We start from the raw sequence: 6,827 nt of genomic DNA, 5'->3' as shown, positions 1-6,827 counted from the left end.
TTGAAAAAGGGAAAAAGAAAAAAAAAACAGTTAACAAAAATTAACTTCGATGAACTAATGAATCATGGTAAAAAAAAGCCATGAATTCTATGTGCAGTATTCCCCTATCGCTGGAGTTCTCCTGTTCTCCTTGATCGGTAAACTTGGTCTTGGCTTGCTGGCTGTTCGTGCTGATCTTCTGGGGGAGGGGCCTGTTGCTGTGGTTTCCAAATGTCTTTGCCGGAGGCTGAATTGCCCCGCCCTTGTCGGTCCGGGCTAAGCAAGCTGCTCGGGTTTGATCTCAGGAGCTTTTGTTCCCTGCAAGCTCTCTGTACAGCCTTGGAGGACCAGGGCAAAAATGGTGGCCTCCCAATCTCCATCCGGAGGAGCTGAGAACTCGGGGCCCTGCTCCTCAGTGTGCCCCCAGAGAAAAGCAGTCACTCCCTTGTCCCCGGTCTCCGGCCGCTCTCCGTGCTCACCTGGCCTGTGACCAAGCATTGCTATCTCTGGCACCCGACCCCGTGTGGAGTCTCCAAACCCAGCAGATCCCTGCGGTGCGTTCCCGCGCCGCTCCTCCCCGGGAAGGAAGGGGAGTCTCCCCGGATCTGCCGCCTGTTGGGTCCCTGCTGGAGGAGCCGTGGCCCGACTGGGCCGCGGATCACAGTTTATGGCAACCCCAAGCTGAGAGCCCGCGCCTCAGCTCCGTCTCTGCAGCCGGCTTCCCCACTCCAATACCTGGGAGCTCTGGCGCACTCAGGCACCCCTGGTCTTTCTGTGACCCCGAGGGTCCTGAGACCACACTGTCCCGGGAGGATTCCACCCCCTGCTTAGCCACTGCAGCAACGTCCCTCAGTGGAGCCGACTTCTAACAGTTCCGATTTTGTGCTCCGCGGCTCTAGCACTTGCCAGAAGCGGCCGGCGGAGGCCCCTCCCCCGCCGTCTATCCTCCCGAATATCGCCTCGGATTCACTTCTCCGCACGTCCTACCTTCCAGAAAGTGGTCACTTCTCTGTTCAGAGAGTTGTTGCTACTCTCCTCTTTGATCTCCTATTGAGTTCGTAAGTGTTCAGAATGGTTTGATCCCTATTCAGCTGAATTCCTGAGACCAGACGAAATCTAGGTCTCCTACTCCTCCACCATCTTGCTCCGCCCCCCCAAACAAGATTTTTCTATAAAAAATATGTGTACTATCTCAGATGATACCAACATGAGAGGATGCTGGAGACACTGGGTGAAGTAAAGAAAATTGGGCTGAAGTTCTTGCCTGCTTTGGAGTAGAAGCGATAGATACTGATTTGCTCAGAATAGTCCACAATGTACAAAATTTTTTTTTAAAGATTTTATTTATTTATTTGAGAGAGAGAGAGAATGAGAGATAGAGAGCACAAGAGGGAAGAGGGTCAGAGGGAGAAGCGGACTCCCCGCTGAGCAGGGAGCCCAACGCGGGACTCGATCCCGGGACTCCAGGATCATGACCTGAGCCGAAGGCAGTCGCTTAACCAACTGAGCCACCCAGGCGCCCCTGTACAAATTTTTAAAAAAGATTTTATTTTTATATATTTGAGAGAGAGTGAAAGCGAGAGATATCACAGAGAGAAAGGGAGAGGGAGAAGCAGACTCCCAGCTGAACAGAGAGCCTGACACGGGGCTCTATCCCAGGACCCCGAAATCATGACCTAAGCCGAAAGCAGACCCTTAACTGACTGAGCCACCCAGGTGCCCCCAATGTAAAATTTAAAGTGTAAGTGTTAAAATGAATCGAAGTGTAAGTACTAGAAGAAAAGGAATAATGTGTATAACTTCCATAAAAATTAGAAATTATGTTCAGCAAAAAACAAATCTAAAATGTGATGAGATCAACAAACTAGAGGTATGTTTTTGCATCACATAAATCTGAGTGTGGACAGTCCAGGCCTGGTGTGGCAGTTCATGGAATTAAGCTACTATGTTCTCATTTGCTCTTCCTCACTATCTTAGGGATGTGAGCCTTGTTCTCACGCTCTCAAAATAGTTACCAGAGTGCTGACTATCATATTTACTTTTCAGGGAAGAAGAGGGTGAAAGTAAAATGACAAAAGGGACGCATTTGCATTCTTAAAGAGCTTTCCCAAAAGAACCACCCAGAGACATCTCATTGGCCAGTGAGTATCACATGACCACTCCAGCTGCAAGGGAGCCTGAGAAATGTCATTTACTTAAGTGAACATGTTACTGACCCCAGTGAAATCACAGTTCTGTAGGGTGTGGATATGGGTAAGCAACTCACAATCTCTGCTACAATTTCTAAAACAGTAGAAGGGAAAAAACTCACCAACCTCAAAATTCACTGAAAACTCAATCTGACAAAAAATAGGAAATGAAAAACAGATCACGAGAAAAAAATGATAGATTTAAAGCACAAAATAAGATGGCAATAAGTCCATACATATTAGGAATCAATAAATGTGAATTAGTGATATCCACCTATAAAAAATGCTCTCCTTGGGTTCCTGGGTGGCACAGTCAGTTAAGTGTCTGACTCTTGGTTTTGGCTCAGGTCGTGATCTCAGGGTTGTAAGATCCAGCCCTGAGTTGGGTTCTGTGCTCAGTGGGGAGTCTGTTTGAGACTCTCTCTCTGTCTCTCTCTGCCCCTACCCTCCCCCACCATCTCTAAAATAAAAAAATCATCTTTAAAAAAATGCTCTCCTACTGAGTTAAATAGATCTTGCTTTTGGTAGACATGGAGATGAACTACACAGACTCCCCTTTAAGGAAGAACTTACCACCTCAGCTCCTGGGAGTCTGATAGCAGCTCTCAGCCCCTTCAGGGACTGCTCCAGCTGCAAAGAGCCTACCTTGCCCCAAAGTCAAGCCCTTCAGATAACACCTACAATGACTGATCCAAGTGGATGTATAAAGACCTGGCCATTTGGACTCAATGTGGGGCAATTTTGCTGGGCCATTTCAGCAACAGAACTTCCCGTGGTGCCTGCTCTGGGGCTGCCAGCTGAATTGCTGGATTTTCTCCCTCTACCCAATCCTGCTTCCTTCCCTTTCTTCCCATAGGTTTTGATCCCAAGGGCATTCCCTAAAAACATCCTGAACACTAAACTCCATCTCCTTTCCTGGAGAACCCAAACTGCAACAGTTGATGCCAGAGGTTGCCTGAGAAAGAAGATAATAAGATGGGGTTCCGAAGTGGGATCTTTCACTTCATCATTGCCTGGCTGGCAATGAGGATCCCAAATACTAGTGGTAAGTGCAGCACAGATAGCCCCTGGCACAAGGTGGTGGTTTAAATGGTAACCCTTTCAAAGGTGAATGGGATCGTTATAGGAGGCAGGAAATGCCCTAGCTGGTGTGACACAGCAGGCATTTGGAAAGTATGGAGGAATTGGGGCCGCTGTCTGGCTCAGTCAGTGGAGCATGTGACCCTTGATCTTGGTGTTGTGAGTTTGAGCCCCACGATGAGTGTAGAGATTACTTAAAAAAAACTTTTAAAAAAGTATAAAAAAAGAAAAAAAGAGAAAAGTATGGAGGAATTAACTATAAAGGATTGGATGGCTATTCCTAGGCTTTGTGAAGCTCTAAAAAAAGATAACAAAGGCTGAGAACACGTAACAGGCAATTAAAAGGTAGTGCACAAGCCAGAGGGCTTTCTTGATGGCATATAAAGAACCCTCTCATCTGTAATAAAGGGGCTGAGAAAGCTGAGGGCCAGGCCCAGGACTTAATCATTAGAGTGTCCACTCTCTTAAGAAGGTTAAGTTCTCCATCAAGGTAGGGTGCTCTGCCAACAGGGCAGGAGAAACCCTGACACAAGGTATGGGATCATTTGGGTTGATGGCCCCCCAAATCTTGAATTCTCAAATTCCCCTGAACCCTTGAGTCTGAAGACATGTGACATTCCTCCTTAACCTCACAGATAACAATGATGACAGAAAATGGGAAACTGAAGGAGCAAACTACATGGGCAGGTAGCCTCAACTCTTGGGTAACCCACCACCATCCCCTCTCAGCTCATACTCATGTGGGGTTATAAGGAATCCCTTGGGACCAGATGACATCAGGAAAACGCCTGAGCCTGATTTATAGCTTGTTAATCTTAATATGTATATGTCATCCCAAAATAACAGCTGAGCTACAGCCTCATTCAAGGGTAGCCTTGAAAGACAGTGAGTGGTGAGGGAAAGTCCTGTCAATGGGAAGAGTTTCAGGCTGTACATCCACTTTGTGTGGCAAGAGAAGTGGCCTGAGATAGAATATATATGGACTTTTCAGCAGTGGTGAATGGCTTCCTGGTCAGTTTCCTCGCAACACAAAGACTGGAACATTGGAGACAAGGAAGTCTGGGCTGGAAGCAGATAGCTGGATGTATGGGAGTGTGTACATAGTGAAAATCTTCGTATGGCACCAGGGAACATCCGTCACAGAAAAGACACTAAAAACAGTGAAGGAGACAAAATGGGCTGGCTGATGTCAGCCAGCTCCTGCCACTCACTCTAGTATTGGAACAATGGGATCTGGCCATGAAGGCAGAGACAGGGGCAGTATATGGACCCAACAGCACAGGCTCCAAGTTAACAAGGCTTATGTAGCTGCTGCTACCACTGTGTTCAATCCATGGAGCTGCTGTGTGCTTGGCAAGTCAGAATACTCCGCCTCTGTTTCTGATGAAAATTCGCAGAACTGATGATAGTTAAGTCAACAATGGCAAGTGAAGCTTACCATTGTCATTACTGCTTTGGTAACACAATAGATAAATATTTTCCATAAAGTACTTATTGGTGAATAATACAATGAGTAACTAAAGGCTATAAGCCCTTTATATTTTCATAAACTTTGTAAATTTGTCCATCTCAACCTTTTTTTTAGCTTTCTTCCTCATATTTTCACCATGTCAGTTTTATCACATCCTAGCAGATTCCACTTCACATGGTATTGAATTAGTGTTTTTTCAACTTCTTCAACAAATATTCTCAACTGTATTTGTTTCATGCAGACTATTCATAAAGCTGAATTCTTCAGGCCCTTTCAAACCTGGCAGTAAACCCTTCAGTGAACAACAGCTGAGCTGTATTGGTAACATCTGCCAACTCATCAAGAGCCAAGGAAAAACCACTTGATATCATTTGCTTTGTTTTAAATTGACTATTGGTTTTGTTCCTAGTGTCTTAAACTCTTGGAGCAGCTATTCCCATTGAAAGGCTAATAGTGTTGTTTATTTTTGTCACATTTTTTTTTCAGCTGCTGCAATTAAACATGATCTAATTAGCTCACCACTAATAAACAACTTTTCTTGCTTGACTAACAAATGAGCAATCTGCAAACTAATGTTGCTTGCAGCCTCATTTTTGTTTTTTATTTTTGTAAAGAAATTCTGCTGTGATTAGATACTCCATTTAAAATTTCTAAATTTTATAATCATTGCTTTCTTGTGAGTTAGGAGTACTGTGGATTGCTTAGTCTGGTGATGTAGATATATAATACTGTATTGCTTTAGCACAGCTATAATGCTTTGCTATTGTCTTAAAAATGTGACATTTACAGTCTACTTTCCCTCCCTTTTCTTGTTTGACATGATGGATATGTATGTATTGGTGATAAAAAAAGTAAATCAAGTGCAGTGATACGTGTGGCATTAAACACTGCTTGGTTATAACAGCAGCTCTGCAATTTGTTGTGTGTTGAGCAGCAGTGGGAAGTGATGGGAAGGCCACATACTGTTCCTGTCACAACTACTCAAATCTGTCATTACAGTGTAAACATGGCTATAGATACTGCTTGGGTGATTCATTGGAAGATCTGTTGGTGCTTTGCTGCCCAGGTGTGATGGTAGATGAACACAATCATGGCCTGAGAAGTATGGTAACTAGAGAATCAGATACCTCAGGGATGAGGGGCTAGATAACTGCTCCCCATAGTCAAACTTCCTAGACCAGCAGAAATGCTAGTCAAAGCTGAGGGGAATCTAGACAGGGTGGTAGAGGTTGGGGGAAAGGAGTGTGTATCTTCTCTACATCCCTCTAGATCCCCACACTGTCTCCACATATGTACTCTACACATTGCAAATGCACTCCTCAGTGACCTCTGGGGCTATGACCCTGAGAAGGAACCAGGTGCTCACAATGACCACATGGATCTTCAGAGGCCAGGAGCAGGCAGAAGTGGGGCCCTTCTTGTGCAGTGGTTGTCCCTCACCCATCTCCTGGCTGTGACCTTGAGACTCTCAGGGGAAGAGGAAGGTGGGAGAGGACTTGCGGCCACTTGAGACTGAGATGAAGACCCTGGCTGGTCCTGGGGGCTTTATGAATTTTCTGTTCTGTATGCGTCCTGCTCTCCCAGAGGCCTGATAATTATATGACCTAGAGTTAGGCCAGACATAGGAGGTTTAGCCACAATGAGGGAGTTTATTCTGTTCTCCCAATTCTGCTGTCTTCATCAGAGATGATTATTGCTAATTTTTATGTATATCTTCCTATCTAAAAATAATGCTCTTACAATACATGTGTATAAATATATATTTATATTGAATTCATTTTGACTTGATGATTGCTAATCTGATACACCTTTCTATATCAGTACATAGCACACTCATTCTGTTCTTTGGAATATCATTGTTTAAATGAACAGAAATCCATTTAATAAATACTAGCCAGGTTTTAGTAAGTATCATTATACACTTTTGTGTCAATGGGTTAGTATTTGTGGTGTTCTTTGTAGCCAGAACTCTGGCCATTCTGGTAGGAAGGAAAGGGCAGGTCTTCTAGGTTTTTCTTAGAAAGGGGCTCAACTCCTGGAAGCCATTCTGGTGCCTGAGTCATAGGTGCCCTTATGACATCATATCTCTTCCTCTTCTTCCACTTCTG

This window comes from Callorhinus ursinus, unplaced genomic scaffold (genome assembly GCF_003265705.2).
Source record: "Callorhinus ursinus isolate GAN/ISIS: 27379988/994484 unplaced genomic scaffold, GSC_fseal_2.0 scaffold15, whole genome shotgun sequence".
In the NCBI taxonomy this organism is placed as follows: domain Eukaryota; kingdom Metazoa; phylum Chordata; class Mammalia; order Carnivora; family Otariidae; genus Callorhinus; species Callorhinus ursinus.
This window is presented reverse-complemented; position numbering follows the sequence as displayed.